The sequence below is a fragment of the Cervus elaphus genome, chromosome 21, assembly GCF_910594005.1.
Source record: "Cervus elaphus chromosome 21, mCerEla1.1, whole genome shotgun sequence".
Lineage (NCBI taxonomy): Eukaryota > Metazoa > Chordata > Mammalia > Artiodactyla > Cervidae > Cervus > Cervus elaphus.
In genome coordinates this window covers 6350996-6364311 of record NC_057835.1, presented here as the reverse complement: position 1 = coordinate 6364311, position 13316 = coordinate 6350996, and the positions used below count along the sequence as shown (strand labels likewise).

At 62.4% G+C, this 13316-nt stretch overlaps 1 protein-coding gene across 1 annotated transcript in view; it reads left to right on the top strand.

The window, feature by feature from the left end:
• Positions 1-1610: 1610 nt before the first annotated feature.
• PSCA (prostate stem cell antigen) overlaps positions 1611-13316 on the top strand; it is a 31516-nt gene continuing 19810 nt past the window's right edge. The window contains exon 1 of the mRNA XM_043879931.1: positions 1611-1733. The gene's annotated coding sequence lies outside the window, so the exon portion shown is untranslated. The remainder of the gene's footprint in view (positions 1734-13316) is intronic.

Below are 13316 nucleotides of genomic sequence, written 5' to 3'. Positions count from 1 at the left end.
GCCCTACCTGCCCGGCTTTGGCCTGGGGTCCAGGTGCCCACCCTCCACGTGTGCCCGCTGCCCATCCTGCCACCCGGTGGGGCCCTCTGAGGTCTGTGGCCTCCTCCTGCCTCCTGTGCCTGCCTGCCATCCGTTTGGCATTTCCCGGCCCGGCTGTCCCGGTGCCAAGGATCTGCCCACCCTGGCCAGCGCTGCTGCCTGCCCTTTGCCCTGAACCAGGCCCGAACCCAGGTCTCCCGTGGTTGCTGCTCCCCTCTTGCTCAGCCGAGCACTTAGAGCCGAGAGCTGGGTGTGACGGCAGCCCCAGGACGGCGTCCACACCCTCACAGCTGAGCCACGGAGCCTGAAGCCAGCATGGCACAGAGCGTGCACACGCAATGAGTCGTGGAACGGGCGAGATAGTGGGCCCTTCTCCCTCCCTTTCTGGTTGGGAGACAGTTGGCGGGTTGCCCACGTGAGCCTTAACTGTCCGTCTGTCAACTGGGCTGACGGTGCCAGGGCCTGGGGTCCAGCGGGGCCGAGTGCTGGTCCTCTTGCCTGACCTGGTCCCCGCCCGAGGACGCCCCCCTCGTCCTGCCAAGAGCCTCCCGTCAGAGCATCACTTCCAGGATCTGGGAGGTGGGAGGTGGTCGGGACCCCTCCCTGTGGCCCCTGGGGGGAGCCCCCTTGCCCCCAAGGCAGTGGTGGGGCCAGAACACGAGCCTGGGCTCCAGTGATGAGGCTGAACAGAGGCCCTGGGGACGGCTGGCTGCGTGGCCTGGGGCTCGAGCCCAGTCAGCCCAGAGGGCACTGCCGGGCCAGCCACGCTCCTGAGCCCAGCTGTGGGGGGCTGGGCCACGGAGAGGCCGGGACAGGCAGGCGGGGGCCGTGGGCATGGTGGGAGAGCTGAGCCCGGGAGGAGAGCGTCAAGCTGGGAAACGGAGGCACAGAGGAGGGCGAGCCGCTGGGGCTGGTGGTCTCCTGCCTGGGGAGACGTTCTCCCTCATCTCACGGAGGCCCTGAACCGGCAGGCGGCACGGCTGGGGCCCCTCCACCCCGCGTGCCTGCGGGGCCTGCTGCAGCGGAGCCTCTGGGAGGGCCCAGGAGGCCAGGGCGGGACCCTGGGGGGTTGGGCACATGCTGACTCCAGACGGGAGTGACCCTGAGCAGGGGCTGGGCTCAGCCTGGGGGCTAGGGAGGCAGTGGCTATGGGGGCGGGGGTGGGCTGAGCTCCCGGAGCTGTTTTCTTTCCTGTCCCGCCCCTGCTCCTGGGCTTCCTCTCCTCTCCTCTCCGGTTGGCAGGGTGTGTGCTGCGTCCTGTCCCCGGAACAGGCAGCCTCACACACCAGACCCTCCTCCCTCCTCACCAAGGAAAGTTCTGCATTTTCCTGCCGATCCCGGCATGGCAGGGCCTCCCTGCACCCTCCAGGCCAGGGCCCAAGCAGGGGCCACGGGTAGGGCAGGGCAGGGCCCATCCTCAAGGGACACTCTTTCCTCGCCACCCCCCAGCCACTGAAGAAGGGAAGGCAAAGCCCCCAGCGAGAGGGTCCGGGGCTGCTCCAGGCCCCTCTGCAGGGAAGCCAGAGCCGGGACTGGCTGGTGAGAGGGCGAGGGGATGGTCTGCTGGCTCTCCGAGGCGCCGGGAACACGGTGCGCATCCTGCGAGACTGGGGGTGGGCCCCCTCTGTACCCCCGGCCTCAGTTTCCTCACCCGCAGAGTGGGTCCAGCCATCGCTGCCCTGCTCAGCTGTGAGGTGAGTCAGTCAATCAAGCGGCACTTCCGGAGCCCGGCTTGGCCGGCACTGAGCAAGGTGGGATGGTGGGGAGGTGCAAGTCACCCATGAAATAGGGCCACCGCCGTGACCCCCACACAGTCCCCGGAGGACACCGGGCTGTGTGTGGCCTTAGGCATGCTGCCCATGGAGCCGCTGCCCTTGGCACTGGGCCGCCAGCTGGCGGCACTTCCGCTCAGAGGGTCAGGCCCTTCAAGGAGCAGCCGCAGCATCCAGGGTACCTGCCGGGGAGTCGGACAGGTGGGACTGGGTGAGCGAGGCTGTGCAGCTTTGCTGGTGGGGGCTGGAGAGGGGGGCCAGGAGGCAGGGGCGTAGGGCAGGGACACCGCTATGCATGCCACTTGCTGGCCGACCACCCCCACGGCAGCTGGAGCCAAGTGTCCCCTCAGCTGGGCAGGCGCCCTAGTCGGGAGCCAGGCTACCCCTTTCCCCACCCCACCCCCGCTTCTCGAGGCGTCTCGGGGTGGCGTCCTGCGGATCCCTTGACCCCGCTGGCCCCGCCATCCTTGGAGCACCGGGGGGTGGACAGCTGTGGCGGGTGGTGACGAGGAGGGCGCTGGCCCGCTGAGCGTGCTGGTCCACATGAGGCCCTGGCCAACCTGCTGCCCACCACACCACCTTGTTTAACTGATGGAGGTCTGCCCAGCGTCAGAACGTCGGCACGAAAGCTCAGCCAGGCTCATGGGGCGTCTCATCCGAGCCCAGGGTCACCGCCTCCAGGAAGGCCCCCCGGCCTCCCGGTGCGTGGGAGCCTCTTCCGCCCCCGCCCCCCTCGGAGCCCCTGAGCACAGCATCCTCCCACCTGTGCTGTTTGTAGGTGTGTGTGAGCGAGCGTTAGCGTGTGAGACTGTGTCAGCGTGTCAGAGTGCATGTGCTGCCTGATCTCTCTGGCTGAGGCATGCTCCTGCTGGCCGACAGCCAGGCCCTCAGCTCGCTCTGGACACACGGAGTGGACAAAACGCCCTGCACGCTAACCCAAGAGACTCTGCCTGCTCAGAGGTGTGCCCACACCCCGGCGTGCTGCCCTGCTGGGCGGGGACCGTGGAGGGTGAGCAGGGCGACGTGGGTGCGGGGAAGGTGGGAGGGCTGCTCTGAGAGCTCGTTTAGAGGTTGGGGATAACAGCAGAGCTGGCTCCCAGGGTCGGGTGGGGGGAGTTGGAATCGGGCAGCCGCCCCCTCCTCTCTGCCCACTGCGGCCCAGGAGGGCTGCGCACGGCCCCCACCACCTCCCTGGATCCCCGGGGGTCCAGTCATGCAGCAGAAACCCCGAAGGTGGCCAGGATGTGGGGTGCGCTGCCAACCGGCGCAGGGAGACGTCCCCAGATGCCCGTGCCAGGGAGGGGGTGGTGGCCACTGCTCTGCCGTGCTCTGCGTTCCCATTTACATCTCGAGCCAGCGCAGTGCGCCAGCCTCCACCACTCACTTCCGGGGCCATAAAAGGAGCGGGACTGAGAATAGCTTGCTGTGACGCGGGGAGCTTCCCCACGCAGGTGCAGGCGGTGCCGCCAGCAAGCAGGCAGGCGGAAGGCAGGCTCTGTCCCAGCTCCGCCCCCGCGCACGGAAACGGCAGCGGCCAGCGCCGCTGCGGCTGCGGGGGTCCAAGGTCCCGCCTCCATTCTCCCTCTCGCCTCTCCTTCCCTGCCCCTGGGGCTGGGGCCCGAGCCCTCTGCCCTTGAAGCCACCGGGCCCACGCACGTCTCATCCACGCCCCCCAGTCCGGCCGCGGCCTCTCCTGGGCTCCTGATCCACAGCAGCACGCCTGGCGCAGCTGCAGGCCCCTCGCCCCCCCAGGCTGGCATCCCCCCACTCTCTGCCCTGGGGTGTGGTGCCTCCCTGTCTGCTGCCGGCCTCTCAGATGCCAGGCACGGCCGCGATGACCTCTGGCCCCGATCTCCACTCGACCCGTCCACTGGCGGCGGCTCAGTCGCGCCTCCCTGGGCCTCTGTTTCTGGGGCGCCGTCCACGCCCTCTGGGTCTGTGCCCGGCCTTCGCTGCCAGGCAGATCTTACCAATTCTGAATAAAGGGTCTGTGCTTCTGTTCTGCCACGGACCCCACCCGCTGCACAGCCAGTCCCACCTGCCAGGGCCCCCATCCTGGTTCGGGGGTCTCTCTGGAAAGAGGGTCGACATGGAAGGAGTGTGGGAGACAGCCTCAGTGCGTGCCGAGCATCTCCCTGCTCCTTGGAACAGATGGGTGGTCACTGTCAACCATTTTACAGACGGGGAGCTTGAGGTGCAGGGAGGGTAGGGGATGAGCTTGGGGAACCAGCTGGTGAGCAAATGACCGAGTCTCCTGGCCCTGAGGCCAATCCCCATCCTGCCGTCTGCCACCACTGGCCAGGTGCAGGGTCAGGCTGCCCTGGACGCCCTCTGAGTGTCAGTTTCTTCAGCTGATGGGCAGGTGGCCCCTCAGAGGTTCAGGGTAAGGGGCTGATCGGCAGGACATCCAACGCACGGCCCGTCTTCTGTGTTCTTGGCCCTGAGTTCTGTGTGCAGATCTGGAGATACTCCCCAGGGTGTGGGGGCCGCAGCAGCAGGAGGCAGGGTGCTCAGGGGAGGGGCTGGTGACATCCGTGACCTGCACACGGCACTGGCCGCCTCCTGGCCTGGGGACACCGGTCTGATCCCCACAGATCAGGGTAGATCCTGGACCCCTCAGCTCCCCCCGCCCTGGCACAGCGCCCCCCTCCCCGCTCCCTCCCTCTCCTGGCTGAGCTCCAGCGGGCTGCCCACCACCTGGCCAGCCCGGGAGACGGTGATGCCCCGAGGGTCAGGAATTGCCCAGGATGGTCGAGGAGTGCACAGCCCAGACCATCACGGGCGTCCCCACCCTCCCCCTACTGCATGGATTCTCAACACACACTTGCCCCTGCCTGGCTGCACTGCCTGGGAGTCAGGGCCCCGCTGGGGGTTGGCAGCACATCAGGATGGGCCCCTGAGAGAGGGGCTGGGCCTGGGGCTGGGGCCTGTGGGCGCAGGCCAGGCTGGGCCAGCCGTCCTGGGCTGGGTGCTGCCCACCAGCTCTGGGAGCAAGCCTGTTCCCACCCACCCGCGTGCTGGCCCCGGCCAACGACCGCCCTGTGGATGGGGTGCTCCCTGCGGGGGGAGCCCTGGGGCCCCTCAGGTCTTGGGGGGTGGAGGCTCTCCCTGCCCCACACCTCCCACCAGCCCCACCTCTGTGCGGCGCCCACTGGCCCAGCCACTCAGGCCTCCTGCAGACAGTGGTCATTGTTGGTGCGTTCTCGTCCACCTCGAAGGAAGCCAGCCCTCCTGGGGGCGCCTGGGCTGGGGCTGGGGATGAACCCTGGGGGGACTGGAGAGGAGGGGAGCAGGAGGGCCCAGGTATAGCCTCTGGGGGCGGTGGTCCATCCTCCAACCCAAGGTTAGGATAGGGTCCAGGGCCCCGACGTTGCCTCCACCCTCTCCAGCCTCAATGCCCCATGTCCACAGACATAGCCCGTCTGAGCTGAGAGACAGGGGCTTTTCCACAGATCCCTGGCCCCCGCAGCAGGTCCGAGGGCCACTCCTCTAAGGGCCCTGAACAGACCACCTCCTGGCGGGGGCCTGCACCAGCCCCCTGCCCTTGGCCCCGACAGCACCACCCACCCCAGAACCAGGCTGTCCTGGGGCCCCATGTGCCCCCATGGGGGTGTCTCAGGGGCTTGGCTCCCTCAGGATTGGGGCAGAGACTGGGGACCTGGGGAGCCAGGTGGCAGCCCCACCCCTGCAGGGTCAGGACCCCCAAGTGCAGCCCTCCCTCCCAGGCCCTGCTCCCCACCCAGCTCAGCCTGGGACCCATCTGAGCCAGCCCATCACCAGAGCGGACTCATCTGCCCGGCAACTTACTGCCCACCGCCCGTGTCCACGGGCAGGAGCAGCATGGGGAGCCGTCCATCTCCCACCGCCCCAGCCCCTGCCCAGGGGAGCTGGGAGGAAGCAGGCCCTCCATCTACCATCTAAGCACCACCCGAGGAGCTGTGCTCCCTGAACTGGGCAGGCACACTTTCCTAGATGAACATAAAACGCCATGTCAGGAGCCCACAGGATCTCAGTGTCTCCCCTGGCAATATGAGAGGGAGCCTGGGGAGGCAGGAGGTAGCTTCCTGGAGAGCCAACCCAGACAGGCCTGCAGGCTTACCCACCACATGTGGTCCCTGGTGCCACCCTCAGCAGGAGGCACTCATTTAAGATCCACGGCCCACAGTCCAGGCTCTGAATTCTAAGTGTCCCACTTATAAGCTGTGTAACCATTGTCACACCACTTCCTCTATGGCCAGCACCACCACCAGCACCACCAGCACTGTCATTACCAATCCCATCATCACCATCTCTACCACCACCACCATCACCACCATCCCCAATCCCATCATCACCATCATCATCACCATCATCACCATCACCACCACTACCATCACCATCAACACCATCATCACCAATCCCATCATCACCATCTCGACCACCACCACCATCACCACCATCATCATCACCAATCCCATCACCATCTCTACCACCACCACCATCATCATCACCAATCCCACCATCACCATCATCCCCAATCCCATCATCACCATCATCATCACCATCATAACCATCACCACCACTACCATCACCATCAACACCATCATCACCAATCCCATCATCACCATCTCTACCACCACCACCATCACCACCATCATCATCACCAATCCCATCACCATCTCGACCACCACCACCACCATCACCACCATCATCACCAATCCCATCATCACCATCTCGACCACCACCACCATCACCACCATCATCACCAATCCCATCATCACCATCTCGACCACCACCACCATCACCACCATCATCATCACCACCATCATCACCATCTCTACCACCACCACCATCACCACCATCATCATCACCAATCCCATCACCATCTCGACCACCACCACCACCACCATCATCACCAATCCCATCATCACCATCTCGACCACCACCACCATCACCACCATCATCACCAATCCCATCATCACCATCTCGACCACCACCACCATCACCAGTCCCATCATCACCATCTCTACCACCACCACCATCACCACCATCATCATCACCACCATCATCACCATCTCTACCACAACCACCATCACCACCATCATCATCACCAATCCCATCATCACCATCTTGACCACCACCACCATCACCACCATCATCACCAATCCCACCATCACCATCATCACCAATCCCATCATCACCATCATCATCACCATCATAACCATCACCACCACTACCATCACCATCAACACCATCATCACCAATCCCATCATCACCATCTCTACCACCACCACCACCATCACCACCATCATCACCAATCCCATCATCACCATCTCGACCACCACCATCACCACCATCATCATCACCACCATCATCACCATCTCTACCACCACCACCATCACCACCATCATCATCACCAATCCCATCACCATCTCGACCACCACCACCACCACCATCATCACCAATCCCATCATCACCATCTCGACCACCACCACCATCACCACCATCATCACCAATCCCATCATCACCATCTCGACCACCACCACCATCACCAATCCCATCATCACCATCTCTACCACCACCACCATCACCACCATCATCATCACCACCATCATCACCATCTCTACCACAACCACCATCACCACCATCATCATCACCAATCCCATCATCACCATCTTGACCACCACCACCATCACCACCATCATCATCACCAATCCCATCATCACCATCTCGACCACCACCACCACCATCACCACCATCATCACCAATCCCATCATCACCATCTCTACCACAACCACCATCACCACCATCATCACCAATCCCATCATCACCATCTCTACCACAACCACCATCACCATCACCACCATCACCAATCCCATCATCACCATCTCTACCACCACCATCACCACCACCATCAGCACTCATCATCACCACCATCATCACCATCTCTGCCACCACTGTCATCACCGTCATCACCACCATCATCACCACCACCACCCTCACCATTCCCAGTGTCAGTCAGTTCAGGCCCCTGTAACAGAACACCACTGACTGGGCAACTTAAACAACAGACATTTATTTCTTTCTCACAATTCTGGAGGTTGGCAAGTCCAAGATCAGGGTGTCAGTCCATCAGGTTTCTAGTGAGAGTTCTCTTGGCTGGTAGACGGCTATCTTCTTGAAGTGTTCTCACAAGGCCTTTTCTTGGTTTGTGAGAAAGAGGGGAATTGAAAGCCATCATCCTCTTCTGGTATAGGCATTAGTCCTATTGGAAAAGAGCCCCACTCTTATGACCTCATCTAACTTCAATTACCTCCTGAAAGCCCTGCCTCCAAACACTGTCATGCTGGGGGCTTCATCATATGAATGGGGGAGGGACACAGATCAGTTCACATCACCCGCCATCCTCAACATTGCCACCACCATGAAAACCACCACCTCGCCAACCACCACACCACTGACGCCGTGTGTTCCTCACTGCCCTGTGCACCACCACCAGTGCCTTTGCCTCCATGCTACTTCATCCCTGCCTTCCTCCATCCGGGGTGCTCTAACTATACCACAGACAGGGTGGCTCGCAAGCTGCAGAAATTTATTCCTCACCATTGCGGAGGCTGGAAATCCCAGGTCAGGGTGCCGGAGTGGCTGGGTTCTGGTGAAAGCCCTCCTGGCTGTGGACGGCAGACCTTGCTGCGTCCTCATATGATGCAAGAGGCGCAGGGCCTTCTGGGGTCTCTGTTATGGGTGTTAATCCAGTTCAAGGCTCCACCTGACCACCTCTCAAAGCCCCCGCCTCCCAACACTGTCAGCTTGGGGCTTAGGATTTCAACAGTTAAATCTGGAGGGGTATACAAACATCCAGACCACAGCAACCCCATCACCGGCGTCTTCATCCAGCACCACAACTGGTCATCTCTGCCACAACCACCACCATAACCTCCATCATCCTCACCACCATCACCATCTCCGGAGCCTCACTGCCAAGGGGCACCACACCTCCTGGCCGGACCCCCTTACAGGATGGCGGGGCAGATCAGACACCTGAGGCCAGTAGACGGCAGCCACTCAAGGCCTCATGCCATCCACTGCAGAGCCTCCCAAGGACAGCTGGACTCCGTTTCTTAATTAGGAAGCGTCGGCTAGTGGCGTGGCAGGCTCACTGAGCGCGCCAGTGACATCACTACTCTGCTTTATTAATAAATGGGGGACAGACGCCCACTCACTGGAGACTGCAGCTGAGCCTCCTCTGAGGAGAACCCTCGGGCCCACGCTGCTTCCTGAGCTAACAGATGCCTCCTTAGACCCTCTGGCTGCCCCTGACCCTTTCGCTGCAGGAGGGGCCTCAGCTCTTGACAAGCTGCTGGCCCAGTTGCAGGCCCGCTGCTCAGGATGGGGGGAGGTGGAGAGTGAGCCTGGGACCCGGGGCCAGAACCTGCACCCAAACTACCTCACCTGTGCTCCAGGGATTCTGATCTGAGATGGGGAGCCAGGCCTCCTCCAAGGCTTGCTGGGGAGCCACAGAGATATGGGCAAGTTGACACAGGCTTCCACCCTGCCAGGTCCAGACACAGAACACAGCGTCTCCAACACAGGGAGCCCCACCTGCCCTCGTGGTGGCCAGTGTCTCAGCACCTGGAGGCCTGAGCTCATGCTGCAGCCTTGGGGGACAAGGGCACAAAGCCTGCCCATCGCCTGCTCCCCAGCCCCTCGCTCCTCACGCCTGTCCCCTGGGCCCCACCCTCAAAGTCGGTACCAGAGCCTGCAGAGGGACCCCACAGGTGAGTCCCGTCCTACCCTGGGCACCATGGTCCCCCTCCTCCAGGACGCCAGCTTTTGCTCTCCAGGTCTCTTCTGCCCTCCCAGTGCCCCACTCTGGGGAGCTCCCCCAGGCCCTGGGCTCCAGGCTGTCTGTCTGGACAGGGCTAGCTGGCTGCAGGCCCCGGAGCGAGCACAGCGCCAGGCTGGACAGGGAAGTCTCCGGCCCTTGAAGGATGCCCCCAGCAGGCTCTCTGGGCTCCTCCCACCCCAGGACCTACAGCCTCCTGACTCCTGCAGCCAGAGACGACTGGCCTCAGCTGGACTGGGAAGAGCCCAGGACCCCGGCAAGGGGTGGGCAGAGGCAGGGCAGGCAGCTGCTGGGCCCCCAATCCCCATGGGCTCGGAGAATGGGGCTGGTCTGGAGGGGCCCTGGCGCTGGCTCGGGTGTGTACCTGCCCACAGGTGACACAGGGGGGCCTGGCACAGCCCTGAGGCGCCCCCAGGAGCTGCCTGAATGCGCGGGGGTCTGCACTGGGGGAAGCCCAGCTCTGACATTCACACCTCTCCCACCTGCTGTGAGTCAGCCACACAGTCACTCTCCGCCCCCGGGACCACTGTCAGCAGGGCCTGGAGCCGGGGTAGAGGCGGTGGGGGGTGGGGGCGCGTGTGTGGTCACAGAGAGTGCCACGTCACACGTGGGGGAGGAGGGGCGAGGTCACAAAGGCTCTCGCCTTCCCCCAGGGTACAAGTGAGTCCCACACGTGTTCCAGACTCCCTGGTCTTGCCCTCCTTGGGAGCTGAGAGTGCACACGGGCCAGAGTGGGGGCTCAGCCCGCGACCAGGGTCAGGACGCAGCAGTGGGTCCAAGGACTGGGGCTCAGTGAGGGACCAGCGTCAGGGTTCACCCAAGCCACGTACAGCGGACCCCTGGCTGCTCAGGAACCCTCCAGCTCCTTCAAGGTTCTAGGCTGGGGCTGCCTGCACTCTCTCAAGTCCCCCAGAAGGCACTGCACGGCCCCCAGAGACAGAACAAAGCCAGCCCCTTGTCTGAAAGGGTCTGTGGGGCTGTTGCAACTCCTGGCAGCTTCCACATCTACACACATTTTGTCCCCAGCCCAGGAAACTGTCTCTCGAGAGGATGTGGCAGAGGGGTGACCAACCTCACAGCTGGGCCTGTGGGAGGGCAGGGGCAGCCAGTGATGCCCAGACCCAGCGGCCACCCGGGACCCCTGGCCTGCAGGCTAGTCCCAGACCTGGGCCCTCTTGCTGGGCTTGTGCGCCTGCTAACACTGCCAGAGTGATGCGGCCACCCTCCACCGAACCTGGTGTCTCCAGCCTTCCCTCCTGGCACTGCTCAAGGAGCCCCTCCTGCCCCAAGCCCACAGATGTGGGCACACTGACTGGGAAGCCCATGGCTGGCAGCAGGCCTCAGGATACCTCCGTGAAATGGGGCCGTCGTGGGGACCGTCCTCCCGCCTGGACTGGCCTTCTCCACCTTTGAGGGCCGTGCGCCCAGCAAGCCCGGGTGGGTGGGAGGTGGCAGGCACTCCAGCCGAGATGGAGGCTCAGGCTGCTGCCCCGCCGGCCTCCCGTTCCGGGCGGTGGGTGAGACCGTCCCACACCACTCTGAGACCACCCAGCGTCTTCCTTCTTTTCACCCTGTTCTTTGAACAGCATCATCTCTCAAGTGAACAGCATCATCTCTCAAGTGCTATCAAGATCACGAACTTTCTCCCACGAGTTCACATCTACTGCTGAGCCCTCCGGCAAATCCGTCATCTTACAGTACTTTTCAACTCCATTATTTAATTTCCATGTTTTTAAAAACAGCTTTTTATTTATCATCTTTTTACTGATTTTCTCTACTTAATATCTTCCTTTCCCCCCTTAACTTCTTTAATCATGGTTTCCTCTAGTTCTCTGACTGTATCTGTAATGGTCAATTTGAAGTCTTTCCCTGTTAAATCCAACATCTCACTCTTGTCACCTGCGTTTTAGGAACAATATGGTATGTGGTCGTATTTCTCTGTTTCTTTGTATGTTTGTAATTTTGGATTGAAAACTGGTCCTTTTAGGTCATGTATCATACCAGCTCTGGGTACTGGTCACCCCAGACTGGGACTTACCTTCTTCTCTGCTTCGTGTCTTACTGGCTGGGTCATCTTAGGGGCACCCCTCTGTCCCTGACAGAGGCTCTGATGCTTCTTCCCAGGGGCACGGCCTCAGGAAGGCCCATGGTACCCCCACCCCATGGCAGTGGTTTTGGCAAGGCTCTGACTGTGTGGTCCCTGCCCGCACCCAGCGGTTAAACTCCAACTCACAGCTGGCCGACTGCTGTTTTCAATAATGCCCTGGGCAGAAGCTGCTTCTCAGACCAATCCCATTACACCTGGCTCCTCTGAAGAAGATACTGAGGTCAGTGCTGGGGATTCCCCTGACCACAGGGTGCCTGCAGTCCAGCCTGCGTCACCAGTGAACCCGGTCCCTGACCACAGGGAGACAGCGGTCCAGCCTGCATCAACCTCTCTCCACGACGTCCGTCTCTTGAGAGCACCCTGGGTTGGGCTCCGCCGCGTTCTGCAGGAAACATGGTCAGCTCCTTAGCAGCAGCACTAGGCGCGCTCCTGCAGGACTAGACTGCTTCTCCCCTGGTGAAAACCTCTGAGCACTGCTTACTGCTGGCGGTGAGTGACAGGTGAGTGCTGAGAGGAGGGGGCAGCTGTCCAGGCCTCCGGGGCTGGACCCTCAGCGTGGAACCGCCACACGGCTCACCCCGGGCGCCTTGGCAGTCTGCCCGCGTCTTTGTGGAGACGGCGGTGGAGAATGTGACTCATGGACAGAGCAGCCCCCCAGAAGCCCTTCTTGGGAGACATGTGCTCCCTGGAAGCAGGTCAGGGGCTGTCTGACCACCCTTGGGCCTCCAAATGAGCTCGATGCCCAGCACACAGCAGGTACTCAGGAACGCTACGCCCTGTGCTAGAAGCACATTTAAGGAAACCCACTGCAGCTGGTGTCTGTGCAGCTGCTGGGCAGGCCCTCGGGGGTGGGTCCTGCTTGCCCTGTGCCACGGCCTCCCAGGAACAGAAGCAGTGCGAGTCCCTGCCTCCAACCTCCATCCCTCCAGAAACATCTGGCTACTATGGCCCCGAGCTGCCTCCAAGGGGCTCTGGCTCCACCCCAGGGAAGCCTGGCTGATAGGTCCAGGCAGGAGCTACAACCGCCTGCCTTTCTGTCCTGCACCCACCCATCCATCAACACCCCTGCCCTCACCACCCCGGCCATCAGAGGTGTGAGTGCGCAGGGCAGGGTGTCCTGCTTCCCACCCCCAACAGGAAATGCAGGTGAGGTGGGCGGTTCACCTCGACCCTGCAGGCCTGATCGGCCTTCTCCAACTGCACAGCCTCCGGGGCCTCCCACACTGAGGGTCTAACCAGACCCCCGAGACCCAATACAACAGGGGAAGCAGCAGTTCGAGAAGTGCCAAGGACAGGCTCCCTCCCAGCGGTGACGGCTGCTTACTGATCGGCCACGACACAGCGGGGAGGGGAGCAGGCTGTGTTGGCAGGACAAGAATCCAGCCCGGGGGCTACGTCTGCTAGGGACCGAGCACTCACAGGGGGCCTAGGAGGCCTGCCCACCCCCAGCACCGTCCTACCGCTCCAGGCCGCTGGACTGGGGCTGGCCGTGGGGAGGGAGCGTCTCCATGTGTCCATCCATGTCCAGGCTGCCGCCCCGACACCTGACCCTGCCACACGCCCACAGCACAGG